The sequence below is a fragment of the Mesoplodon densirostris genome, chromosome 20, assembly GCF_025265405.1.
Source record: "Mesoplodon densirostris isolate mMesDen1 chromosome 20, mMesDen1 primary haplotype, whole genome shotgun sequence".
Classification (NCBI taxonomy): domain Eukaryota; kingdom Metazoa; phylum Chordata; class Mammalia; order Artiodactyla; family Ziphiidae; genus Mesoplodon; species Mesoplodon densirostris.
The window spans coordinates 35,751,659-35,779,053 of record NC_082680.1 but is presented as its reverse complement, the minus strand read 5'-3'; positions in this window follow the sequence as shown (position 1 = coordinate 35,779,053).

The window sequence follows — 27,395 nt, the reverse complement described above, 5'->3', positions numbered from 1 at the left end:
TTATGTTTAGGGAAAGGGCTAGGTTTAGCGAATGGTAAGATTTAGGGTACTGGAGAGGATACGGAAAAGTGTTAGGGTCAGGGTACGTGTTAGGGCACGGGTTAGTGTTAGTGTACGGGTCAGGATTAGGGTATGGGTTAGGGAAAGGTGTAGGGTTGGGGTTATGTTTAGGTGTAGGGTTGGGGTTAGGGTTAGCGAATAGGTAACATTTAGGGTACAGGTGAGCTTATGGAAACGAGTTAGGGTCAGGGTTCATGTTAGGGCACAGGTTAGTGTTAGTGTACGGATTCGGATTAGGGTACGTGTTAGGGTTAGGTGTAGGGTTGGGGTTAGGGTTAAGTTTAGACATAGGGTTAGGGTTAGTGAATGGTAAGATTTAGGGTACAGGAGTGGGTATGGAAAAGTGTTAGGGTCAGGGTACGTGTTAGGGCATGGATTAGTGTTAGTGTACGGGTAAGGATTAGGGTACAGGTTAGGGAAATGGGTAGGGTTGTTGTTATGGTTAGGGTTAGGGCTAGGGTTAGAGTTAGCAAACGGGTAAGGTTTACGGTACACGGGAGCGTACGGAAACGTGTTACCGTCAAAGTACATGTGAGGGCATGGGTTAGTTTTTTTGTACGGGTTAAGTTTAGTGTACAGGTTAGGGTATGCTGTGAGGTTGGTGTGAGAGTTATGTTTAGGGCTAGGGTTAGGGTTAGTGAACGGTAAGATTTAGGGTACAGGAGAGGATACGGAAAAGTGTTAGGGTCAGGGTACGTGTTAGGGCATGGGTTAATGTTAGTGTATGGGTTGGGATTAGGGTACGGGTGAGGGTACGGGTTAGGGTTGGGGTTAGGGTTAGCGCTAGGGCTAGGGCTAGGGTTAGGGTTAGCGAATGGCTAAGGTTTAGGGTACAGGTGAGGGTACGGAAAAGTGTTAGGGTCAGGGTACGTGTCAGGACATGGCTTACTATTAGTATACTGGTTAGGATTAGGGTACGGTTTGGGTAAGGTTTAGGGTTGGGGTTAGGGTTAGCTTTATGGCTAGGGTTAGGGTTAGCGAAATGTCAGGTTTAGGGTACAGGTGATGGTACAGAAAAGTGTTAGGGTTAGTGTATGTGTTAGGACACGTGTCAGTGTTAGTGTATGGCTTAGGATTAGCATACGGGTTAGGGTAAGGTGTACGGTTGGGGTTTGGTCTAGGTTTAGGGCTAGGGTTAGGGTTAGCGAACGGTAAGGTGTAGGTTACAGGTGACGTTACGGAAAAGTGATAGGGTCAGGGTACGTGTTAGGGCAGGGTTTAGTGTGGGTTTACAGGTTAGGATTAGGGTACGGGTTAGGGTAATTGGTAGGGTTGGCGTTATGGTTAGTGTTAGGGGTGGGGTTAAGTTTAGTGAACATGTAAGGTTTAGGTTACAGCTGAGCATATGGAAATATCTTACCGTCAAAGTACGTGTGCGGTATTGGGTTAGTGTTAGTGTACGGGTTAAGATTAGTGTACGTGTTAGGGTAAGGAGTAGGGTTGTAGTTAGGTTTAGGTTTGGGGCTAGGGTTATGGTTAACAAATGGTAAAGTTTAGGGTTAGTGTTAGGGTTAGTGTTAGGGTTAGGGTTAGGGGTAGGGGTAGGGTTAGGGTAGGTGTTAGGGCACGAGTTAGTGTTAGTGTATGGGTTATGATTAGGGTATGGGTTAGGGTTAGGTGTAGGGTTGGGGTTAGGTTTAGGTTTAGGACTAGTGTTAGGGTTAGCAAATAGGTAACATTAGAGTACAGGTGAGCGTATGGAAATGCGTTAGGGCCAGGGTTCGTGTTAGGGCACAGCTTAGTGTTAGTTTAAGGATTAGGATTACGGTACATGTTAGGGTTAGGTGTAGGGTAGGGTTGCGTTTAGGGTTAGGTTTAGACCTAGGGTTAGGGTTAGTGAATGGTAAGGTTTAGGGTTCAGGTGTGGGTATGGAAAAGTGTTAGGGTCAGGATAAGTGTTAAGGCGCGGATTAGTGTTAGTGTACTGGTTAGGATTGGGTACGCGTTAGGGTAAGGTTTAGGGATGGGGTTAGCTTTACGTTTACGTCTAGGGTTAAGGATAGCAAACGGTATGGTTTAGGGTACTGGTGAATGTACGGAAAACTGTTATGGTCAGGGTACCTGTTAGGGCACGTATAGTGTTAGTGTATGGGTTAGGATTAGGGTACGGGTTAGGGTAATGTGTACGGTTGGCGTTAGGGTTAAGTTTAGGGCTAGGGTTAGAGTTAGCGAACAGGTAAGTTTTATGGTACATGAGTGTACGGAAACGTGTTAGTGTCAAAGTACGTGTGATGGCATTGCATAATTTTGGTGTACGGGTCAAGATTAGTGTACGGGTTAGGGTATGGTGTAGGGTTGGTGTTAGCGTTATGTTTAGGGCTAGGGTTACGGTTAGTGAACCAGTAAGGTTCAGGGTACAGGTGAGGGTACGGAAACCTTTTAGAGTCAGGGTATGTGTTAGGACACCTGTTAGTGTCAGTGTACATGTCAGGATTAGCGTACAGTTTAGGGTAAGGTGTGGGGTTGTGGTTAGGGTTAGGTTTAGGGCTAGGCTTAGGGTTAGTGAACGGGTAAGTTTTAGGGTACAGTTGAGGGTACGGAAAAGCATTTGGGTCAGGTTATGTGTTAGGAAACGTGTTAGTGTTAATGTATGGTTAGGATTAGGGTATGGGTTAGGGTAATGGTTAGGGTTGGCGTTAGGGTTAGGGATAGGTTTAGTGAACGGTTAAGGCTTATGGTACATGTGAGTGTATGGAGACGTTTTAGTGTCATAGTACGTGTGAGGGCATGGGTTAGTGTTAGGGTTAAATATAGGGTACGGGTTAGAATAGGGTGTAGGGTTGGTGTTAGGGTTAGGTTTAAGTCTACAGTTAGGGTTACCTAACGATGAGGTTTAGCGTGCAGGTGAGGGTATGGAAAAGTGATAGGGTCAGGGTACGTGTTAGGGCAGGGTTTAGTGTGGGTTTACAGGTTAGGATTAGGGTACGGATTAGGGTAATTGGTAGGGTTGGCGTTATGGTTAGTGTTAGGGGTGAGGTTAAGTTTAGTGAACACGTAAGGTTTAGGTTACAGCTGAGCATATGGAAATGTCTTACCGTAAAAGTACGTTTGCGGTATTGGGTTAGTGTTAGTGTACGGGTTAAGATTAGTGTACGTGTTAGGGTAAGGAGTAGGGTTGTAGTTAGGTTTAGGTTTGGGGCTAGGGTTATGGTTAACAAATGGTAAAGTTTAGGGTTAGTGTTAGGGTTAGTGTTAGGGTTAGGGTTAGGGGTAGGGGTAGGGTTAGGGTAGGTGTTAGTGCACGAGTTAGTGTTAGTGTATGGGTTATGATTAGGGTATGGGTTAGGGTAAGGTGTAGGGTTGGGGTTAGGTTTAGGTTTAGGACTAGTGTTAGGGTTAGCGAATAGGTAACATTAGAGTACAGGTGAGCGTATGGAAATGCGTTAGGGCCAGGGTTCGTGTTAGGGCACAGCTTAGTGTTAGTTTAAGGATTAGGATTACGGTACATGTTAGGGTTAGGTGTAGGGTAGGGTTGCGTTTAGGGTTAGGTTTAGACCTAGGGTTAGGGTTAGTGAATGGTAAGGTTTAGGGTTCAGGTGTGGGTATGGAAAAGTGTTAGGGTCAGGATAAGTGTTAAGGCACGGATTAGTGTTAGTGTACTGGTTAGGATTGGGTACGCGTTAGGGTAAGGTTTAAGGATGGGGTTAGCTTTACGTTTACGTCTAGGGTTAAGGATAGCAAACGGTATGGTTTAGGGTACTGGTGACTGTACAGAAAACTGTTATGGTCAGGGTACCTGTTAGGGCACGTGTAGTGTTAGTGTATGGGTTAGGATTAGGGTACGGGTCAGGGTAATGTGTACGGTTGGCCTTAGGGTTAAGTTTAGGGCTAGGGTTAGAGTTAGCGAACAGGTAAGTTTTATGGTACATGAGTGTACGGAAACGTGTTAGTGTCAAAGTACGTGTGATGGCATTGCATAATTTTGGTGTACGGGTCAAGATTAGTGTACGGGTTAGGGTATGGTGTAGGGTTGGTGTTAGCGTTATGTTTAGGGCTAGGGTTACGGTTAGTGAACCAGTAAGGTTCAGGGTACAGGTGAGGGTACGGAAACCTTTTAGAGTCAGGGTATGTGTTAGGACACCTGTTAGTGTCAGTGTACGTGTCAGGATTAGCGTACAGTTTAGGGTAAGGTGTGGGGTTGGGGTTAGGGTTAGGTTTAGGGCTAGGCTTAGGGTTAGTGAACGGGTAAGTTTTAGGGTACAGTTGAGGGTACGGAAAAGCATTTGGGTCAGGTTATGTGTTAGGAAACGTGTTAGTGTTAATGTATGGTTAGGATTAGGGTATGGGTTAGGGTAATGGTTAGGGTTGGCGTTAGGGTTAGGGATAGGTTTAGTGAACGGTTAAGGCTTATGGTACATGTGAGTGTATGGAGACGTTTTAGTGTCATAGTACGTGTGAGGGCATGGGTTAGTGTTAGGGTTAAATATAGGGTACGGGTTAGAATAGGGTGTAGGGTTGGTGTTAGGGTTAGGTTTAAGTCTACAGTTAGGGTTACCTAACGATGAGGTTTAGCGTGCAGGTTAGGGTATGGAAAAGTGTTAGGGTCAGGGTACGTTTCAGGGCACTGGTTAGTGTCAGTGTACGGTTTAGGTTTAGGGTATTGTTTAGGGTAACGTGTAGGGTTGGCATTAGGGTTAGATTTAGAGCTAGGGTTAGGGTTAGCGACCGCTAAGGTTTAGGTTACAGGGGAGGGTACGGAAATGTTTTAGGGTCAAAATACATTTGCGGGAATGGGTCAGTGTTAGTGTACGGGTTAAGATTAGTGTACGTGTTAGGGTAAGTTGTAGGGTTGGAGTTAGATTTAGCTTTAGGGCTAATGTTAGGGTTGGCGAAATGTAAGGTTTAGGGTACAGGTGAGGTTACAGAAAATTGTTATGGTCCATGTAAGTGTCATGGCACGGATTAGTATTAGGATACGGGTTAGGATTACAGTACGGATTAGGGTAAGGTGTAGGATTGGGGTTAGGGTTAGGTTTAGGGTTAGGGTTAGGGTTAGCGAATAGGTAACATTCAGGGTACAGGTAAGCATATGGAAACGAGTTAGGGTCAGGCTAGGTGTTAGGGCACAGGTTAGTGTTATTGTACGGATTAGGATAAGGGTACGGGTTAGGATTTTGTGTAGGGTTGTTGATAGTGTGAGGCTTAGACCTAGGGTTAGTGTTAGCGAACAGGTAAGGCTTACGGTACACAGGAGGGTACGGAAACGTGTTAGTGTCAAAGTACATGTGAGGGCGTTGCTTAATTTTGGTGTACGGGGTAAGATTACTGTATTGGTTAGGGTATATTGTAAGGTGGGTGTTAGCGTTATGTTTAGGGAAAGGGCTAGGTTTAGCGAACGGTAAGATTTAGGGTACTGGAGAGGATACGGAAAAGTGTTAGGGTCAGGGTACGAGTTAGGGCACGGGTTAGTGTTAGTGTACGGATTCGGATTAGGGTACGTGTTAGGGTTAGGTGTAGGGTTGGGGTTAGGGTTAGGTTTAGACATAGGGTTAGGGTTAGTGAATGGTAAGATTTAGGGTACAGGAGTGGGTATGGAAAAGTGTTAGAGTCAGGGTACGTGTTAGGGCATTGATTAGTGTTAGTGTACGGGTAAGGATTAGGGTACAGGTTAGGGAAATGGGTAGGGTTGTTGTTATGGTTAGGGTTAGGGCTAGGGTTAGAGTTAGCAAACGGGTAAGGTTTACGGTACACGGGAGCGTACGGAAACGTGTTACTGTCAAAGTACATGTGAGGGCATGGGTTAGTTTTTTTGTACGGGTTAAGTTTAGTGTACGGGTTAGGGTATGCTGTGAGGTTGGTGTGAGAGTTATGTTTAGGGCTAGGGTTAGGGTTAGCGAACTGTAAGATTTAGGGTACAGGAGAGGATACGGAAAAGTGTTAGGGTCAGGGTACGTGTTAGGGCATGGGTTAATGTTAGTGTATGGGTTGGAATTAAGGTACGGGTGAGGGTAAGGGATAGAGTTGGGGTTAGGGTTAGGGCTAGGGCTAGGGCTAGGGTTAGGGTTAGCGAATGGGTAAGGTTTAGGGTACAGTTGAGGGTACGGAATAGTGTTAGGGTCAGGGTACGTGTCAGGACATTGGCTTAGTATTAGTATACTGGTTAGGATTAGGATATGGTTTGGGTAAGGTTTAGGGATGGGGTTAGGGTTAGGGTTAGCTTTATGGCTAGGGTTAGGGTTAGCGAAATGTCAGTTTTAGGGTACAGGTGATGGTACAGAAAAGTGTTAGGTTAGTGTATGTGTTAGGACACGTGTCAGTGTTAGTGTATGGCTTAGGATTAGCATACGGGTTAGGGTAAGGTGTACGGTTGGGGTTTGGTCTACGTTTAGGGCTAGGGTTAGGGTTAGCGAACGGTAAGGTGTAGGTTACAGGTAAGGTTACGGAAAAGTGTTAGGGTCAGGGTACGTGTTAGGGCAGGGTTTAGTGTGGGTTTACAGGTTAGGATTAGGGTACGGGTTAGGGTAATTGGTAGGGTTGGCGTTATGGTTAGTGTTAGGGGTGGGGTTAAGTTTAGTGAATGCGTAAGGTTTAGGTTACAGCTGAGCATATGGAAATGTCTTATTGTCAAAGTACGTGTGCGGTATTGGGTTAGTGTTAGTGTACGGGTTAAGATTAGTGTACATGTTAGGGTAAGGAGTAGGGTTGTACTTAGGTTTAGGTTTGGGGCTTGGGTTATGGTTAACAAATGGTAAAGTTTAGGGTTAGTGTTAGGGTTAGTGTTAGGGTTAGGGGTAGGGTTAGGGGTAGGGTTAGGGTAGGTGTTAGGGCACGAGTTAGTGTTAGTGTACGGGTCAGGATTAGGGTATGGGTTAGGGAAAGGTGTAGGGTTGGGGTTATGTTTAGGTGTAGGGTTGGGGTTAGGGTTAGCGAATAGGTAACATTTAGGGTACAGGTGAGCTTATGGAAACGAGTTAGGGTCAGGGTTCATGTTAGGGCACAGGTTAGTGTTAGTGTACGGATTCGGATTAGGGTACGTGTTAGGGTTAGGTGTAGGGTTGGGGTTAGGGTTAGGTTTAGACATAGGGTTAGGGTTAGTGAATGGTAAGATTTAGGGTACAGGAGTGGGTATGGAAAAGTGTTAGGGTCAGGGTACGTGTTAGGGCATGGATTAGTGTTGGTGTACGGGTAAGGATTAGGGTACAGGTTAGGGAAATGGGTAGGGTTGTTGTTATGGTTAGGGTTAGGGCTAGGGTTAGAGTTAGCAAACGGGTAAGGTTTACGGTACACGGGAGCGTACGGAAACGTGTTACCATCAAAGTACATGTGAGGGCATGGGTTAGTTTTTTTTGTACGGGTTAAGTTTAGTGTACGGGTTAGGGTATGCTGTGAGGTTGGTGTGAGAGTTATGTTTAGGGCTAGGGTTAGGGTTAGCGATCAGTAAGATTTAGGGTACAGGAGAGGACACGGAATAGTGTTAGGGTCAGGGTACGTGTTAGGGCATGGGTTAATGTTAGTGTATGGGTTGGGATTAGGGTACGGGTGAGGGTAAGGGGTAAGGTTTGTGTTAGGGTAAGGGCTAGGGCTAGGGCTAGGGTTAGGGTTAAAGAATGGGTAAGGTTTAGGGTACAGGTGAGGGTACGGAAAAGTGTTAGGGTCAGGGTACGTGTCAGGACATGGCTTAGTATTAGTATACTGGTTAGGATTAGGGTACGGTTTGCGTAAGGTTTAGGGTTGGGGTTAGGGTTAGCTTTATGGCTAGGGTTAGGGTTAGCGAAATGTCAAGTTTAGGTTACAGGTGATGGTACAGAAAAGTGTTAGGGTTAGTGTATGTGTTAGGACACGTGTCAGTGTTAGTGTATGGCTTAGGATTAGCATACGGGTTAGGGTAAGGTGTACGGTTGGGGTTTGGTGTAGGTTTAGGGCTAGGGTTAGGGTTAGCGAACGGTAAGGTGTAGGTTACAGGTGAGGTTACGGAAAAGTGTTAGGGTCAGGGTACGTGTTAGGGCAGGGTTTAGTGTGGGTTTACAGGTTAGGATTAGGGTACGGGTTAGAGTAATTGGTAGGTTTGGCGTTATGGTTAGTGTTAGGGGTGGGGTTAAGTTTAGTGAATGCGTAAGGTTTAGGTTACAGCTGAGCATATGGAAATGTCTTACCGTCAAAGTACGTGTGCGGTATTGGGTTAGTGTTAGTGTACGGGTTAAGATTAGTGTACGTGTTAGGGTAAGGAGTAGGGTTGTAGTTAGGTTTAGGTTTGGGGCTAGGGTTATGGTTAACAAATGGTAAAGTTTAGGGTTAGTGTTAGGGTTAGTGTTAGGGTTAGGGTTAGGGTTAGGGGTAGGGTTAGGGGTAGCGTTTGGGTAGGTGTTAGGGCACGAGTTAGTGTTAGTGTATGGGTTATGATTAGGGTATGGGTTAGGGTGAGGTGTAGGGTTGGGGTTAGGTTTAGGTTTAGGGCTAGTGTTAGGGTTAACGAATAGGTAACATTAGAGTACAGGTGAGCGTATGGAAATGCATTAGGGCCATGGTTCGTGTTAGGGCACAGCTTAGTGTTAGTTTAAGGATTAGGATTACGGTACATGTTAGGGTTAGGTGTAGGGTTGGGGTTGCGTTTAGGGTTAGATTTAGACCTAGGGTTAGGGTTAGTGAATGGTAAGGTTTAGGGTTCAGGTGTGGGTATGGAAAAGTGTTAGGGTCAGGGTAAGTGTTAAGGCACGGATTAGTGTTAGTGTACTTGTTAGGATTGGGTATGCGTTAGGGTAAGGTTTAGGGATGGGGTTAGCTTTACGTTTACGTTTAGGGTTAAGGATAGCAAACGGTATGGTTTAGGGTACAGGTGAGTGTACGGAAAACTGTTATGGTCAGGGTACCGGTTAGGGCACGTGTAGTGTTAGTGTATGGGTTATGATTAGGGTACGGGTTAGGGTAATGTGTAGGGTTGGCGTTAGGGTTAAGTTTAGGGCTAGGGTTAGAGTTAGCGAACAGGTAAGTTTTATGGTACATGAGTGTACGGAAACGTGTTAGTGTCAAAGTACGTGTGATGGCATTGCATAATTTTGGTGTACGGGTCAAGATTAGTGTACGGGTTAGGGTATGGTGTAGGGTTGGTGTTAGCGTTATGTTTAGGGCTAGGGTTACGGTTAGTGAACCAGTAAGGTTCAGGGTACAGGTGAGGGTACGGAAACCTTTTAGAGTCAGGGTATGTGTTAGGACACCTGTTAGTGTCAGTGTACGTGTCAGGATTAGCGTACAGTTTAGGGTAAGGTGTGGGGTTGGGGTTAGGGTTAGGTTTAGGGCTAGGCTTAGGGTTAGTGAACGGGTAAGTTTTAGGGTACAGTTGAGGGTACGGAAAAGCATTTGGGTCAGGTTATGTGTTAGGAAACGTGTTAGTGTTAATGTATGGTTAGGATTAGGGTATGGGTTAGGGTAATGGTTAGGGTTGGCGTTAGGGTTAGGGATAGGTTTAGTGAACGGTTAAGGCTTATGGTACATGTGAGTGTATGGAGACGTTTTAGTGTCATAGTACGTGTGAGGGCATGGGTTAGTGTTAGGGTTAAATATAGGGTACGGGTTAGAATAGGGTGTAGGGTTGGTGTTAGGGTTAGGTTTAAGTCTACAGTTAGGGTTACCTAACGATTAGGTTTAGCGTGCAGGTGAGGGTATGGAAAAGTGTTAGGGTCAGGGTACGTTTCAGGGCACTGGTTAGTGTCAGTGTACGGTTTAGGTTTAGGGTATTGTTTAGGGTAAGGTGTAGGGTTGGCGTTAGGGTTAGATTTAGAGCTAGGGTTAGGGTTAGCGACCGGGTAAGGTTTAGGTTACAGGGGAGGGTACGGAAATGTTTTAGGGTCAAAATACATTTGCGGGAATGGGTCAGTGTTAGTGTACGGGTTAAGATTAGTGTACGTGTTAGGGTAAGGTGTAGGGTTGGAGTTAGATTTAGCTTTAGGGCTATGGTTAGGGTTGGCGAAATGTAAGGTTTAGGGTACAGATGAGGTTACAGAAAAGTGTTATGGTCCATGTATGTGTCAGGGCACAGATTAGTATAGGGTATGGGTTAGGATTACAGTACGGATTAGGGTAAGGTGTAGGATTGGGGTTAGGGTTAGGTTTAGGGTTAGGGTTAGGGTTAGCGAATAGGTAACATTCAGGGTACAGGTAAGCATATGGAAACGAGTTAGGGTCAGGCTTGTTGTTAGGGCACAGGTTAGTGTTATTGTACGGATTAGGATTAGGGTACGGCTTAGGATTTTGTGTAGGGTTGTGGATAGTGTTAGGCTTAGACCTAGGGTTAGTGTTAGCGAACAGGTAAGGTTGTCGGTACACAGGAGGTTACGGAAACGTGTTAGTGTCAAAGTACATGTGAGGGCATTGCTTCATTTTGGTGTACGGGGTAAGATTAGTGTATGGGTTAGTGTATGGTGTAAGGTGGGTGTTAGCGTTATGTTTAGGGAAAGGGCTAGGTTTAGCGAACGGTAAGATTTAGGGTACTGGAGAGGATACGGAAAAGTGTTAGGGTCAGGGTACGTGTTAGGGCACGGGTTAGTGTTAGTGTACGGGTCAGGATTAGGGTATGGGTTAGGGAAAGGTGTAGGGTTGGGGTTATGTTTAGGTGTAGGGTTGGGGTTAGGGTTAGCGAATAGGTAACATTTAGGGTACAGGTGAGCTTATGGAAACGAGTTAGGGTCAGGGTTCATGTTAGGGCACAGGTTAGTGTTAGTGTACGGATTCGGATTAGGGTACGTGTTAGGGTTAGGTGTAGGGTTGGGGTTAGGGTTAGGTTTAGACATAGGGTTAGGGTTAGTGAATGGTAAGATTTAGGGTACAGGAGTGGGTATGGAAAAGTGTTAGGGTCAGGGTACGTGTTAGGGCATGGATTAGTGTTGGTGTACGGGTAAGGATTAGGGTACAGGTTAGGGAAATGGGTAGGGTTGTTGTTATGGTTAGGGTTAGGGCTAGGGTTAGAGTTAGCAAACGGGTAAGGTTTACGGTACACGGGAGCGTACGGAAACGTGTTACCATCAAAGTACATGTGAGGGCATGGGTTAGTTTTTTTGTACGGGTTAAGTTTAGTGTACGGGTTAGGGTATGCTGTGAGGTTGGTGTGAGAGTTATGTTTAGGGCTAGGGTTTGTGTTAGCGATCAGTAAGATTTAGGGTACAGGAGAGGACACGGAATAGTGTTAGGGTCAGGGTACGTGTTAGGGCATGGGTTAATGTTAGTGTATGGGTTGGGATTAGGGTACGGGTGAGGGTAAGGGGTAAGGTTTGGGTTAGGGTAAGGGCTAGGGCTAGGGCTAGGGTTAGGGTTAAAGAATGGGTAAGGTTTAGGGTACAGGTGAGGGTACGGAAAAGTGTTAGGGTCAGGGTACGTGTCAGGACATGGCTTAGTATTAGTATACTGGTTAGGATTAGGGTACGGTTTGGGTAAGGTTTAGGGTTGGGGTTAGGGTTAGCTTTATGGCTAGGGTTAGGGTTAGCGAAATGTCAAGTTTAGGTTACAGGTGATGGTACAGAAAAGTGTTAGGGTTAGTGTATGTGTTAAGACACGTGTCAGTGTTAGTGTATGGCTTAGGATTAGCATACGGGTTAGGGTAAGGTGTACGGTTGGGGTTTGGTGTAGGTTTAGGGCTAGGGTTAGGGTTAGCGAACGGTAAGGTGTAGGTTACAGGTGAGGTTACGGAAAAGTGTTAGGGTCAGGGTACGTGTTAGGGCAGGGTTTAGTGTGGGTTTACAGGTTAGGATTAGGGTACGGGTTAGAGTAATTGGTAGGTTTGGCGTTATGGTTAGTGTTAGGGGTGGGGTTAAGTTTAGTGAATGCGTAAGGTTTAGGTTACAGCTGCGCATATGGAAATGTCTTACCGTCAAAGTACGTGTGCGGTATTGGGTTAGTGTTAGTGTACGGGTTAAGATTAGTGTACGTGTTAGGGTAAGGAGTAGGGTTGTAGTTAGGTTTAGGTTTGGGGCTAGGGTTATGGTTAACAAATGGTAAAGTTTAGGGTTAGTGTTAGGGTTAGTGTTAGGGTTAGGGTTAGGGTTAGGGGTAGGGTTAGGGGTAGCGTTTGGGTAGGTGTTAGGGCACGAGTTAGTGTTAGTGTATGGGTTATGATTAGGGTATGGGTTAGGGTGAGGTGTAGGGTTGGGGTTAGGTTTAGGTTTAGGGCTAGTGTTAGGGTTAGCGAATAGGTAACATTAGAGTACAGGTGAGCGTATGGAAATGCATTAGGGCCATGGTTCGTGTTAGGGCACAGCTTAGTGTTAGTTTAAGGATTAGGATTACGGTACATGTTAGGGTTAGGTGTAGGGTTGGGGTTGCGTTTAGGGTTAGATTTAGACCTAGGGTTAGGGTTAGTGAATGGTAAGGTTTAGGGTTCAGGTGTGGGTATGGAAAAGTGTTAGGGTCAGGGTAAGTGTTAAGGCACGGATTAGTGTTAGTGTACTTGTTAGGATTGGGTATGCGTTAGGGTAAGGTTTAGGGATGGGGTTAGCTTTACGTTTACGTTTAGGGTTAAGGATAGCAAACGGTATGGTTTAGGGTACAGGTGAGTGTACGGAAAACTGTTATGGTCAGGGTACCGGTTAGGGCACGTGTAGTGTTAGTGTATGGGTTATGATTAGGGTACGGGTTAGGGTAATGTGTAGGGTTGGCGTTAGGGTTAAGTTTAGGGCTAGGGTTAGAGTTAGCGAACAGGTAAGTTTTATGGTACATGAGTGTACGGAAACGTGTTAGTGTCAAAGTACGTGTGATGGCATTGCATAATTTTGGTGTACGGGTCAAGATTAGTGTACGGGTTAGGGTATGGTGTAGGGTTGGTGTTAGCGTTATGTTTAGGGCTAGGGTTACGGTTAGTGAACCAGTAAGGTTCAGGGTACAGGTGAGGGTACGGAAACCTTTTAGAGTCAGGGTATGTGTTAGGACACCTGTTAGTGTCAGTGTACGTGTCAGGATTAGCGTACAGTTTAGGGTAAGGTGTGGGGTTGGGGTTAGGGTTAGGTTTAGGGCTAGGCTTAGGGTTAGTGAACGGGTAAGTTTTAGGGTACAGTTGAGGGTACGGAAAAGCATTTGGGTCAGGTTATGTGTTAGGAAACGTGTTAGTGTTAATGTATGGTTAGGATTAGGGTATGGGTTAGGGTAATGGTTAGGGTTGGCGTTAGGGTTAGGGATAGGTTTAGTGAACGGTTAAGGCTTATGGTACATGTGAGTGTATGGAGACGTTTTAGTGTCATAGTACGTGTGAGGGCATGGGTTAGTGTTAGGGTTAAATATAGGGTACGGGTTAGAATAGGGTGTAGGGTTGGTGTTAGGGTTAGGTTTAAGTCTACAGTTAGGGTTACCTAACGATTAGGTTTAGCGTGCAGGTGAGGGTATGGAAAAGTGTTAGGGTCAGGGTACGTTTCAGGGCACTGGTTAGTGTCAGTGTACGGTTTAGGTTTAGGGTATTGTTTAGGGTAAGGTGTAGGGTTGGCGTTAGGGTTAGATTTAGAGCTAGGGTTAGGGTTAGCGACCGGGTAAGGTTTAGGTTACAGGGGAGGGTACGGAAATGTTTTAGGGTCAAAATACATTTGCGGGAATGGGTCAGTGTTAGTGTACGGGTTAAGATTAGTGTACGTGTTAGGGTAAGGTGTAGGGTTGGAGTTAGATTTAGCTTTAGGGCTACGGTTAGGGTTGGCGAAATGTAAGGTTTAGGGTACAGATGAGGTTACAGAAAAGTGTTATGGTCCATGTATGTGTCAGGGCACAGATTAGTATAGGGTATGGGTTAGGATTACAGTACGGATTAGGGTAAGGTGTAGGATTGGGGTTAGGGTTAGGTTTAGGGTTAGGGTTAGGGTTAGCGAATAGGTAACATTCAGGGTACAGGTAAGCATATGGAAACGAGTTAGGGTCAGGCTTGTTGTTAGGGCACAGGTTAGTGTTATTGTAAGGATTAGGATTAGGGTACGGCTTAGGATTTTGTGTAGGGTTGTGGATAGTGTTAGGCTTAGACCTAGGGTTAGTGTTAGCGAACAGGTAAGGTTGTCGGTACACAGGAGGGTACGGAAACGTGTTAGTGTCAAAGTACATGTGAGGGCATTGCTTCATTTTGGTGTACGGGGTAAGATTAGTGTATGGGTTAGTGTATGGTGTAAGGTGGGTGTTAGCGTTATGTTTAGGGAAAGGGCTAGGTTTAGCGAACGGTAAGATTTAGGGTACTGGAGAGGATACGGAAAAGTGTTAGGGTCAGGGTACGTGTTAGGGCACGGGTTAGTGTTAGTGTACGGGTCAGGATTAGGGTATGGGTTAGGGAAAGGTGTAGGGTTGGGGTTATGTTTAGGTGTAGGGTTGGGGTTAGGGTTAGCGAATAGGTAACATTTAGGGTACAGGTGAGCTTATGGAAACGAGTTAGGGTCAGGGTTCATGTTAGGGCACAGGTTAGTGTTAGTGTACGGATTCGGATTAGGGTACGTGTTAGGGTTAGGTGTAGGGTTGGGGTTAGGGTTAGGTTTAGACATAGGGTTAGGGTTAGTGAATGGTAAGATTTAGGGTACAGGAGTGGGTATGGAAAAGTGTTAGGGTCAGGGTACGTGTTAGGGCATGGATTAGTGTTGGTGTACGGGTAAGGATTAGGGTACAGGTTAGGGAAATGGGTAGGGTTGTTGTTATGGTTAGGGTTAGGGCTAGGGTTAGAGTTAGCAAACGGGTAAGGTTTACGGTACACGGGAGCGTACGGAAACGTGTTACCATCAAAGTACATGTGAGGGCATGGGTTAGTTTTTTTGTACGGGTTAAGTTTAGTGTACGGGTTAGGGTATGCTGTGAGGTTGGTGTGAGAGTTATGTTTAGGGCTAGGGTTTGTGTTAGCGATCAGTAAGATTTAGGGTACAGGAGAGGACACGGAATAGTGTTAGGGTCAGGGTACGTGTTAGGGCATGGGTTAATGTTAGTGTATGGGTTGGGATTAGGGTACGGGTGAGGGTAAGGGGTAAGGTTTGGGTTAGGGTAAGGGCTAGGGCTAGGGCTAGGGTTAGGGTTAAAGAATGGGTAAGGTTTAGGGTACAGGTGAGGGTACGGAAAAGTGTTAGGGTCAGGGTACGTGTCAGGACATGGCTTAGTATTAGTATACTGGTTAGGATTAAGGTACGGTTTGGGTAAGGTTTAGGGTTGGGGTTAGGGTTAGCTTTATGGCTAGGGTTAGGGTTAGCGAAATGTCAAGTTTAGGTTACAGGTGATGGTACAGAAAAGTGTTAGGGTTAGTGTATGTGTTAAGACACGTGTCAGTGTTAGTGTATGGCTTAGGATTAGCATACGGGTTAGGGTAAGGTGTACGGTTGGGGTTTGGTGTAGGTTTAGGGCTAGGGTTAGGGTTAGCGAACGGTAAGGTGTAGGTTACAGGTGAGGTTACGGAAAAGTGTTAGGGTCAGGGTACGTGTTAGGGCAGGGTTTAGTGTGGGTTTACAGGTTAGGATTAGGGTACGGGTTAGAGTAATTGGTAGGTTTGGCGTTATGGTTAGTGTTAGGGGTGGGGTTAAGTTTAGTGAATGCGTAAGGTTTAGGTTACAGCTGAGCATATGGAAATGTCTTACCGTCAAAGTACGTGTGCGGTATTGGGTTAGTGTTAGTGTACGGGTTAAGATTAGTGTACGTGTTAGGGTAAGGAGTAGGGTTGTAGTTAGGTTTAGGTTTGGGGCTAGGGTTATGGTTAACAAATGGTAAAGTTTAGGGTTAGTGTTAGGGTTAGTGTTAGGGTTAGGGTTAGGGTTAGGGGTAGGGTTAGGGGTAGCGTTTGGGTAGGTGTTAGGGCACGAGTTAGTGTTAGTGTATGGGTTATGATTAGGGTATGGGTTAGGGTGAGGTGTAGGGTTGGGGTTAGGTTTAGGTTTAGGGCTAGTGTTAGGGTTAGCGAATAGGTAACATTAGAGTACAGCTGAGCGTATGGAAATGCATTAGGGCCATGGTTCGTGTTAGGGCACAGCTTAGTGTTAGTTTAAGGATTAGGATTTCGGTACATGTTAGGGTTAGGTGTAGGGTTGGGGTTGCGTTTAGGGTTAGATTTAGACCTAGGGTTAGGGTTAGTGAATGGTAAGGTTTAGGGTTCAGGTGTGGGTATGGAAAAGTGTTAGGGTCAGGGTAAGTGTTAAGGCATGGATTAGTGTTAGTGTACTGGTTAGGATTGGGTATGCGTTAGGGTAAGGTTTAGGGATGGGGTTAGCTTTACGTTTACGTTTAGGGTTAAGGATAGCAAACGGTATGGTTTAGGGTACAGGTGAGTGTACGGAAAACTGTTATGGTCAGGGTACCGGTTAGGGCACGTGTAGTGTTAGTGTATGGGTTATGATTAGGGTACGGGTTAGGGTAATGTGTAGGGTTGGCGTTAGGGTTAAGTTTAGGGCTAGGGTTAGAGTTAGCGAACAGGTAAGTTTTATGGTACATGAGTGTACGGAAACGTGTTAGTGTCAAAGTACGTGTGATGGCATTGCATAATTTTGGTGTACGGGTCAAGATTAGTGTACGGGTTAGGGTATGGTGTAGGGTTGGTGTTAGCGTTATGTTTAGGGCTAGGGTTACGGTTAGTGAACCAGTAAGGTTCAGGGTACAGGTGAGGGTACGGAAACCTTTTAGAGTCAGGGTATGTGTTAGGACACCTGTTAGTGTCAGTGTACGTGTCAGGATTAGCGTACAGTTTAGGGTAAGGTGTGGGGTTGGGGTTAGGGTTAGGTTTAGGGCTAGGCTTAGGGTTAGTGAACGGGTAAGTTTTAGGGTACAGTTGAGGGTACGGAAAAGCATTTGGGTCAGGTTATGTGTTAGGAAACGTGTTAGTGTTAATGTATGGTTAGGATTAGGGTATGGGTTAGGGTAATGGTTAGGGTTGGCGTTAGGGTTAGGGATAGGTTTAGTGAACGGTTAAGGCTTATGGTACATGTGAGTGTATGGAGACGTTTTAGTGTCATAGTACGTGTGAGGGCATGGGTTAGTGTTAGGGTTAAATATAGGGTACGGGTTAGAATAGGGTGTAGGGTTGGTGTTAGGGTTAGGTTTAAGTCTACAGTTAGGGTTACCTAATGATTAGGTTTAGCGTGCAGGTGAGGGTATGGAAAAGTGTTAGGGTCAGGGTACGTTTCAGGGCACTGGTTAGTGTCAGTGTACGGTTTAGGTTTAGGGTATTGTTTAGGGTAAGGTGTAGGGTTGGCGTTAGGGTTAGATTTAGAGCTAGGGTTAGGGTTAGCGACCGGGTAAGGTTTAGGTTACAGGGGAGGGTACGGAAATGTTTTAGGGTCAAAATACATTTGCGGGAATGGGTCAGTGTTAGTGTACGGGTTAAGATTAGTGTACGTGTTAGGGTAAGGTGTAGGGTTGGAGTTAGATTTAGCTTTAGGGCTACGGTTAGGGTTGGCGAAATGTAAGGTTTAGGGTACAGATGAGGTTACAGAAAAGTGTTATGGTCCATGTATGTGTCAGGGCACAGATTAGTATAGGGTATGGGTTAGGATTACAGTACGGATTAGGGTAAGGTGTAGGATTGGGGTTAGGGTTAGGTTTAGGGTTAGGGTTAGGGTTAGCGAATAGGTAACATTCAGGGTACAGGTAAGCATATGGAAACGAGTTAGGGTCAGGCTTGTTGTTAGGGCACAGGTTAGTGTTATTGTACGGATTAGGATTAGGGTACGGCTTAGGATTTTGTGTAGGGTTGTGGATAGTGTTAGGCTTAGACCTAGGGTTAGTGTTAGCGAACAGGTAAGGTTGTCGGTACACAGGAGGGTACGGAAACGTGTTAGTGTCAAAGTACATGTGAGGGCATTGCTTCATTTTGGTGTACGGGGTAAGATTAGTGTATGGGTTAGTGTATGGTGTAAGGTGGGTGTTAGCGTTATGTTTAGGGAAAGGGCTAGGTTTAGCGAACGGTAAGATTTAGGGTACTGGAGAGGATACGGAAAAGTGTTAGGGTCAGGGTACGTGTTAGGGCACGGGTTAGTGTTAGTGTACGGGTCAGGATTAGGGTATGGGTTAGGGAAAGGTGTAGGGTTGGGGTTATGTTTAGGTGTAGGGTTGGGGTTAGGGTTAGCGAATAGGTAACATTTAGGGTACAGGTGAGCTTATGGAAACGAGTTAGGGTCAGGGTTCATGTTAGGGGACAGGTTAGTGTTAGTGTACGGATTCGGATTAGGGTATGTGTTAGGGTTAGGTGTAGGGTTGGGGTTAGGGTTAGGTTTAGACATAGGGTTAGGGTTAGTGAATGGTAAGATTTAGGGTACAGGAGTGGGTATGGAAAAGTGTTAGGGTCAGGGTACGTGTTAGGGCATGGATTAGTGTTAGTGTACGGGTAAGGATTAGGGTACAGGTTAGGGAAATGGGTAGGGTTGTTGTTATGGTTAGGGTTAGGGCTAGGGTTAGAGTTAGCAAACGGGTAAGGTTTACGGTACACGGGAGCGTACGGAAACGTGTTACCATCAAAGTACATGTGAGGGCATGGGTTAGTTTTTTTGTACGGGTTAAGTTTAGTGTACGGGTTAGGGTATGCTGTGAGGTTGGTGTGAGAGTTATGTTTAGGGCTAGGGTTAGGGTTAGCGAACGGTAAGATTTAGGGTACAGGAGAGGACACGGAAAAGTGTTAGGGTCAGGGTACGTGTTAGGGCATGGGTTAATGTTAGTGTATGGGTTGGGATTAGGGTACGGGTGAGGGTAAGGGGTAGGGTTTGGGTTAGGGTTAGGGCTAGGGCTAGGGCTAGGGTTAGGGTTAAAGAATGGGTAAGGTTTAGGGTACAGGTGAGGGTACGGAAAAGTGTTAGGGTCAGGGTACGTTTCAGGACATGGCTTAGTATTAATATACTGGTTAGGATTAGGGTACGGTTTGGGTAAGGTTTAGGGTTGGGGTTAGGGTTAGCTTTATGGCTAGGGTTAGGGTTAGCGAAATGTCAAGTTTAGGGTACAGGTGATGGTACAGAAAAGTGTTAGGGTTAGTGTATGTGTTAGGACACGTGTCAGTGTTAGTGTATGGCTTAGGATTAGCATACGGGTTAGGGTAAGGTGTACGGTTGGGGTTTGGTCTAGGTTTAGGGCTAGGGTTAGGGTTAGCGAACGGTAAGGTGTAGGTTACAGGTGAGGTTACGGAAAAGTGTTAGGGTCAGGGTACGTGTTAGGGCAGGGTTTAGTGTGGGTTTACAGGTTAGGATTAGGGTACGGGTTAGAGTAATTGGTAGGTTTGGCGTTATTGTTAGTGTTAGGGGTGGGGTTAAGTTTAGTGAATGCGTAAGGTTTAGGTTACAGCTGAGCATATGGAAATGTCTTACCGTCAAAGTACGTGTGCGGTATTGGGTTAGTGTTAGTGTACGGGTTAAGATTAGTGTACGTGTTAGGGTAAGGAGTAGGGTTGTAGTTAGGTTTAGGTTTGGGGCTAGGGTTATGGTTAACAAATGGTAAAGTTTAGGGTTAGTGTTAGGGTTAGTGTTAGGGTTAGGGTTAGGGTTAGGGGTAGGGTTAGGGGTAGGGTTTGTGTAGGTGTTAGGGCACGAGTTAGTGTTAGTGTATGGGTTATGATTAGGGTATGGGTTAGGGTAAGGTGTAGGGTTGGGGTTAGGTTTAGGTTTAGGGCTAGTGTTAGGGTTAGCGAATAGGTAACATTAGAGTACAGGTGAGCGTATGGAAATGCGTTAGGGCCATGGTTCGTGTTAGGGCACAGCTTAGTGTTAGTTTAAGGATTAGGATTTCGGTACATGTTAGGGTTAGGTGTAGGGTTGGGGTTGCGTTTAGGGTTAGATTTAGACCTAGGGTTAGGGTTAGTGAATGGTAAGGTTTAGGGTTCAGGTGTGGGTATGGAAAAGTGTTAGGTTCAGGGTAAGTGTTAAGGCATGGATTAGTGTTAGTGTACTGGTTAGGATTGGGTATGCGTTAGGGTAAGGTTTAGGGATGGGGTTAGCTTTACGTTTACGTTTAGGGTTAAGGATAGCAAACGGTATGGTTTAGGGTACAGGTGAGTGTACGGAAAACTGTTATGGTCAGGGTACCGGTTAGGGCACGTGTAGTGTTAGTGTATGGGTTATGATTAGGGTACGGGTTAGGGTAATGTGTAGGGTTGGCGTTAGTGTTAAGTTTAGGGCTAGGGTTAGAGTTAGCGAACAGGTAAGTTTTATGGTACATGAGTGTACGGAAACGTGTTAGTGTCAAAGTACGTGTGATGGCATTGCATAATTTTGGTGTACGGGTCAAGATTAGTGTACGGGTTAGGGTATGGTGTAGGGTTGGTGTTAGCGTTATGTTTAGGGCTAGGTTTACGGTTAGTGAACCAGTAAGGTTCAGGGTACAGGTGAGGGTACGGAAACCTTTTAGAGTCAGGGTATGTGTTAGGACACCTGTTAGTGTCAGTGTACGTGTCAGGATTAGCGTACAGTTTAGGGTAAGGTGTGGGGTTGGGGTTAGGGTTAGGTTTAGGGCTAGGCTTAGGGTTAGTGAACTGGTAAGTTTTAGGGTACAGTTGAGGGTACGGAAAAGCATTTGGGTCAGGTTATGTGTTAGGAAACGTGTTAGTGTTAATGTATGGTTAGGATTAGGGTATGGGTTAGGGTAATGGTTAGGGTTGGCGTTAGGGTTAGGGATAGGTTTAGTGAACGGTTAAGGCTTATGGTACATGTGAGTGTATGGAGACGTTTTAGTGTCATAGTACGTGTGAGGGCATGGGTTAGTGTTAGGGTTAAATATAGGGTACGGGTTAGAATAGGGTGTAGGGTTGGTGTTAGGGTTAGGTTTAAGTCTACAGTTAGGGTTACCTAACGATGAGGTTTAGCATGCAGGTGAGGGTATGGAAAAGTGTTAGGGTCAGGGTACGTTTCAGGGCACTGGTTAGTGTCAGTGTACGGTTTAGGTTTAGGGTATTGTTTAGGGTAACGTGTAGGGTTGGCATTAGGGTTAGATTTAGAGCTAGGGTTAGGGTTAGCGACCGGGTAAGGTTTAGGTTACAGGGGAGGGTACGGAAATGTTTTAGGGTCAAAATACATTTGCGGGAATGGGTCAGTGTTAGTGTACGGGTTAAGATTAGTGTACGTGTTAGGGTAAGTTGTAGGGTTGGAGTTAGATTTAGCTTTAGGGCTAATGTTAGGGTTGGCGAAATGTAAGGTTTAGGGTACAGGTGAGGTTACAGAAAATTGTTATGGTCCATGTATGTGTCATGGCACGGATTAGTATTAGGATACGGGTTAGGATTACAGTACGGATTAGGGTAAGGTGTAGGATTGGGGTTAGGGTTACGTTTAGGGTTAGGGTTAGGGTTAGCGAATAGGTAACATTCAGGGTACAGGTAAGCATATGGAAACGAGTTAGGGTCAGGCTAGGTGTTAGGGCACAGGTTAGTGTTATTGTACGGATTAGGATAAGGGTACGGGTTAGGATTTTGTGTAGGGTTGTTGATAGTGTGAGGCTTAGACCTAGGGTTAGTGTTAGCGAACAGGTAAGGCTTACGGTACACAGGAGGGTACGGAAACGTGTTAGTGTCAAAGTACATGTGAGGGCGTTGCTTAATTTTGGTGTACGGGGTAAGATTACTGTATTGGTTAGGGTATATTGTAAGGTGGGTGTTAGCGTTATGTTTAGGGAAAGGGCTAGGTTTAGCGAACGGTAAGATTTAGGGTACTGGAGAGGATACGGAAAAGTGTTAGGGTCAGGGTACGAGTTAGGGCACGGGTTACTGTTACTGTACGGATTCGGATTAGGGTACGTGTTAGGGTTAGGTGTAGGGTTGGGGTTGGGGTTAGGTTTAGGTTTAGACATAGGGTTAGGGTTAGTGAATGGTATGATTTAGGGTACAGGAGTGGGTATGGAAAAGTGTTAGAGTCAGGGTACGTGTTAGGGCATTGATTAGTGTTAGTGTACGGGTAAGGATTAGGGTACAGGTTAGGGAAATGGGTAGGGTTGTTGTTATGGTTAGGGTTAGGGCTAGGGTTAGAGTTAGCAAATGGGTAAGGTTTACGGTACACGGGAGCGTACGGAAACGTGTTACTGTCAAAGTACATGTGAGCGCATGGGTTAGTTTTTTTGTACGGGTTAAGTTTAGTGTACGGGTTAGGGTATGCTGTGAGGTTGGTGTGAGAGTTATGTTTAGGGCTAGGGTTAGGGTTAGCGAACTGTAAGATTTAGGGTACAGGAGAGGATACGGAAAAGTGTTAGGGTCAGGGTACGTGTTAGGGCATGGGTTAATGTTAGTGTATGGTTTGGAATTAGGGTACGGGTGAGGGTAAGGGATAGAGTTGGGGTTAGGGTTAGGGCTAGGGCTAGGGCTAGGGTTAGGGTTAGCGAATGGGTAAGGTTTAGGGTACAGGTGAGGGTACGGAATAGTGTTAGGGTCAGGGTACGTGTCAGGACATTGGCTTAGTATTAGTATACTGGTTAGGATTAGGATACGGTTTGGGTAAGGTTTAGGGTTGGGGTTAGGGTTAGGTTTAGCTTTATGGCTAGGGTTAGGGTTAGCGAAATGTCAGTTTTAGGGTACAGGTGATGGTACAGAAAAGTGTTAGGTTAGTGTATGTGTTAGGACACGTGTCAGTGTTAGTGTATGGCTTAGGATTAGCATACGGGTTAGGGTAAGGTGTACGGTTGGGGTTTGGTCTACGTTTAGGGCTAGGGTTAGGGTTAGCGAACGGTAAGGTGTAGGTTACAGGTAAGGTTACGGAAAAGTGTTAGGGTCAGGGTACGTGTTAGGGCAGGGTTTAGTGTGGGTTTACAGGTTAGGATTAGGGTACGGGTTAGGGTAATTGGTAGGGTTGGCGTTATGGTTAGTGTTAGGGGTGGGGTTAAGTTTAGTGAATGCGTAAGGTTTAGGTTACAGCTGAGCATATGGAAATGTCTTATTGTCAAAGTACGTGTGCGGTATTGGGTTAGTGTTAGTGTACGGGTTAAGATTAGTGTACATGTTAGGGTAAGGAGTAGGGTTGTAGTTAGGTTTAGGTTTGGGGCTTGGGTTATGGTTAACAAATGGTAAAGTTTAGGGTTGGTGTTAGGGTTAGTGTTAGGGTTAGTGTTAGGGTTAGGGGTAGGGTTAGGGGTAGGGTTAGGGTAGGTGTTAGGGCACGAGTTAGTGTTAGTGTATGGGTTATGATTAGGGTATGGGTTAGGGTAAGGTGTAGGGTTGGGGTTAGGTTTAGGTTTAGGACTAGTGTTAGGGTTAGCGAATAGGTAACATTAGAGTACAGGTGAGCGTATGGAAATGCGTTAGGGCCAGGGTTCGTGTTAGGGCACAGCTTAGTGTTAGTTTAAGGATTAGGATTACGATACATGTTAGGGTTAGGTGTAGGGTTGGGGTTGCGTTTAGGGTTAGGTTTAGACCTAGGGTTAGGGTTAGTGAATGGTAAGGTTTAGGGTTCAGGTGTGGGTATGGAAAAATGTTAGGGTCAGGATAAGTGTTAAGGCACGGATTAGTGTTAGTGTACTGGTTAGGATTGGGTACGCGTTAGGGTAAGGTTTAGGGATGGGGTTAGCTTTACGTTTAGGTCTAGGGTTAAGGATAGCAAACGGTATGGTTTAGGGTACAGGTGAGTGTACGGAAAACTGTTATGTTCAGGGTACCGGTTAGGGCACGTGTAGTGTTAGTGTATGGGTTAGGATTAGGGTACGGGTTAGGGTAATGTGTAGGTTTGGCGTTAGGGTTAAGTTTAGGGCTACGGTTAGAGTTAGCGAACAGGTAAGTTTTATGGTACATGAGTGTACGGAAACGTGTTAGTGTCAAAGTACGTGTGATGGCATTGCATAATTTTGGTGTATGGGTCAAGATTAGTGTACTGGTTAGGGTATGGTGTAGGGTTGGTGTTAGCGTTATGTTTAGGGCTAGGTTACGGTTAGTGAACCAGTAAGGTTCAGGGTACAGGTGAGGGTACGGAAACCTTTTAGAGTCAGGGTATGTGTTAGGACACCTGTTAGTGTCAGTGTACGTGTCAGGATTAGCGTACAGTTTAGGGTAAGGTGTGGGGTTGGGGTTAGGGTTAGGTTTAGGGCTAGGCTTAGGGTTAGTGAACGGGTAAGTTTTAGGGTACAGTTGAGGGTACGGAAAAGCATTTGGGTCAGGTTATGTGTTAGGAAACGTGTTAGTGTTAATGTATGGTTAGGATTAGGGTATGGGTTAGGGTAATGGTTAGGGTTGGCGTTAGGTTTAGGGATAGATTTAGTGAATGATTAAGGCTTATGGTACATGTGAGTGTATGGAGACGTTTTAGTGTCAAAGTACGTGTGAGGGCATGGGTTAGTGTTAGGGTTAAATATAGGGTACGGGTTAGAATAGGGTGTAGGGTTGGTGTTAGGGTTAGGTTTAAGTCTACAGTTAGGGTTACCTAACGATTAGGTTTAGCGTGCAGGTGAGGGTATGGAAAAGTGTTAGGGTCAGGGTACGTTTCAGGGCACTGGTTAGTGTCAGTGTACGGTTTAGGTTTAGGGTATTGTTTAGGGTAAGGTGTAGGGTTGGCGTTAGGGTTAGATTTAGAGCTAGGGTTAGGGTTAGCGACCGGGTAAGGTTTAGGTTACAGGGGAGGGTACGGAAATGTTTTAGGGTCAAAATACATTTGCGGGAATGGGTCAGTGTTAGTGTACGGGTTAAGATTAGTGTACGTGTTAGGGTAAGGTGTAGGGTTGGAGTTAGATTTAGCTTTAGGGCTACGGTTAGGGTTGGCGAAATATAAGGTTTAGGGTACAGATGAGGTTACAGAAAAGTGTTATGGTCCATGTATGTGTCAGGGCACAGATTAGTATAGGGTATGGGTTAGGATTACACTACGGATTAGGGTAAAGTGTAGGATTGGGGTTAGGGTTAGGTCTAGGGTTAGGGTTAGGGTTAGCGAATAGGTAACATTCAGGGTACAGGTAAGCATATGGAAACCAGTTAGGGTCAGGCTTGTTGTTGGGGCACAGGTTAGTGTTATTGTACGGATTAGGATTAGGGTACGGGTTAGGATTTTGTGTAGGGTTGTGGATAGTGTTAGGCTTAGACCTAGGGTTAGTGTTAGCGAACAGGTAAGGTTGTCGGTACACAGGAGGGTACGGAAACGTGTTAGTGTCAAAGTACATGTGAGGGCATTTCTTCATTTTGGTGTACGGGGTAAGATTAGTGTATGGGTTAGTGTATGGTGTAAGGTGGGTGTTAGCGTTATGTTTAGGGAAAGGGCTAGGTTTAGCGAACGGTAAGATTTAGGGTACTGGAGAGGATACGGAAAAGTGTTAGGGTCAGGGTACGTGTTAGGGCACGTGTTAGTGTTAGTGTACGGGTCAGGATTAGGGTATGGGTTAGGGAAAGGTGTAGGGTTGGGGTTATGTTTAGGTGTAGGGTTGGGGTTAGGGTTAGCGAATAGGTAACATTTAGGGTACAGGTGAGCTTATGGAAACGAGTTAGGGTCAGGGTTCATGTTAGGGCACAGGTTAGTGTTAGTGTACGGATTCGGATTAGGGTACGTGTTAGGGTTAGGTGTAGGGTTGGGGTTAGGGTTAGGTTTAGACATAGGGTTAGGGTTAGTGAATGGTAAGATTTAGGGTACAGGAGTGGGTATGGAAAAGTGTTAGGGTCAGGGTACGTGTTAGGGCATGGATTAGTGTTAGTGTACGGGTAAGGATTAGGGTACAGGTTAGGGAAATGGGTAGGGTTGTTGTTATGGTTAGGGTTAGGGCTAGGGTTAGAGTTAGCAAACGGGTAAGGTTTACGGTACACGGGAGCGTACGGAAACGTGTTACCATCAAAGTACATGTGAGGGCATGGGTTAGTTTTTTTGTACGGGTTACGTTTAGTGTACGGGTTAGGGTATGCTGTGAGGTTGGTGTGAGAGTTATGTTTAGGGCTAGGGTTAGGGTTAGCGAACGGTAAGATTTAGGGTACGGGAGAGGACACGGAAAAGTGTTAGGGTCAGGGTACGTGTTAGGGCATGGGTTAATGTTAGTGTATGGGCTGGGATTAGGGTACGGGTGAGGGTAAGGGGTAGGGTTTGGGTTAGGGTTAGGGCTAGGGCTACGGCTAGGGTTAGGGTTAAAGAATGGGTAAGGTTTAGGGTACAGGTGAGGGTACGGAAAAGTGTTAGGGTCAGGGTACGTGTCAGGACATGGCTTAGTATTAGTATACTGGTTAGGATTAGGGTACGGTTTGGGTAAGGTTTAGGGTTGGGGTTAGGGTTAGCTGTATGGCTAGGGTTAGGGTTAGCGAAATGTCAAGTTTAGGGTACAGGTGATGGTACAGAAAAGTGTTAGGGTTAGTGTATGTGTTAGGACACGTGTCAGTGTTAGTGTATGGCTTAGGATTAGCATACGGGTTAGGGTAAGGTGTACGGTTGGGGTTTGGTCTAGGTTTAGGGCTAGGGTTAGGGTTAGCGAACGGTAAGGTGTAGGTTACAGGTGAGGTTACGGAAAAGTGTTAGGGTCAGGGTACGTGTTAGGGCAGGGTTTAGTGTGGGTTTACAGGTTAGGATTAGGGTACGGGTTAGAGTAATTGGTAGGTTTGGCATTATGGTTAGTGTTAGGGGTGGGGTTAACTTTAGTGAATGCGTAAGGTTTAGGTTACAGCTGAGCATATGGAAATGTCTTACCGTCAAAGTACGTGTGCGGTATTGGGTTAGTGTTAGTGTACGGGTTAAGATTAGTGTACGTGTTAGGGTAAGGAGTAGGGTTGTAGTTAGGTTTAGGTTTGGGGCTAGGGTTATGGTTAACAAATGGTAAAGTTTAGGGTTAGTGTTAGGGTTAGTGTTAGGGTTAGGGTTAGGGTTAGGGGTAGGGTTAGGGGTAGCGTTTGGGTAGGTGTTAGGGCACGAGTTAGTGTTAGTGTATGGGTTATGATTAGGGTATGGGTTAGGGTGAGGTGTAGGGTTGGGGTTAGGTTTAGGTTTAGGGCTAGTGTTAGGGTTAGCGAATAGGTAACATTAGAGTACAGGTGAGCGTATGGAAATGCGTTAGGGCCATGGTTCGTGTTAGGGCACAGCTTAGTGTTAGTTTAAGGATTAGGATTACGGTACATGTTAGGGTTAGGTGTAGGGTTGGGGTTGCGTTTAGGGTTAGATTTAGACCTAGGGTTAGGGTTAGTGAATGGTAAGGTTTAGGGTTCAGGTGTGGGTATGGAAAAGTGTTAGGGTCAGGGTAAGTGTTAAGGCACGGATTAGTGTTAGTGTACTGGTTAGGATTGGGTATGCGTTAGGGTAAGGTTTAGGGATGGGGTTAGCTTTACGTTTACGTTTAGGGTTAAGGATAGCAAACGGTATGGTTTAGGGTACAGGTGAGTGTACGGAAAACTGTTATGGTCAGGGTACCGGTTAGGGCACGTGTAGTGTTAGTGTATGGGTTATGATTAGGGTACGGGTTAGGGTAATGTGTAGGGTTGGCGTTAGGGTTAAGTTTAGGGCTAGGGTTAGAGTTAGCGAACAGGTAAGTTTTATGGTACATGAGTGTACGGAAACGTGTTAGTGTCAAAGTACGTGTGATGG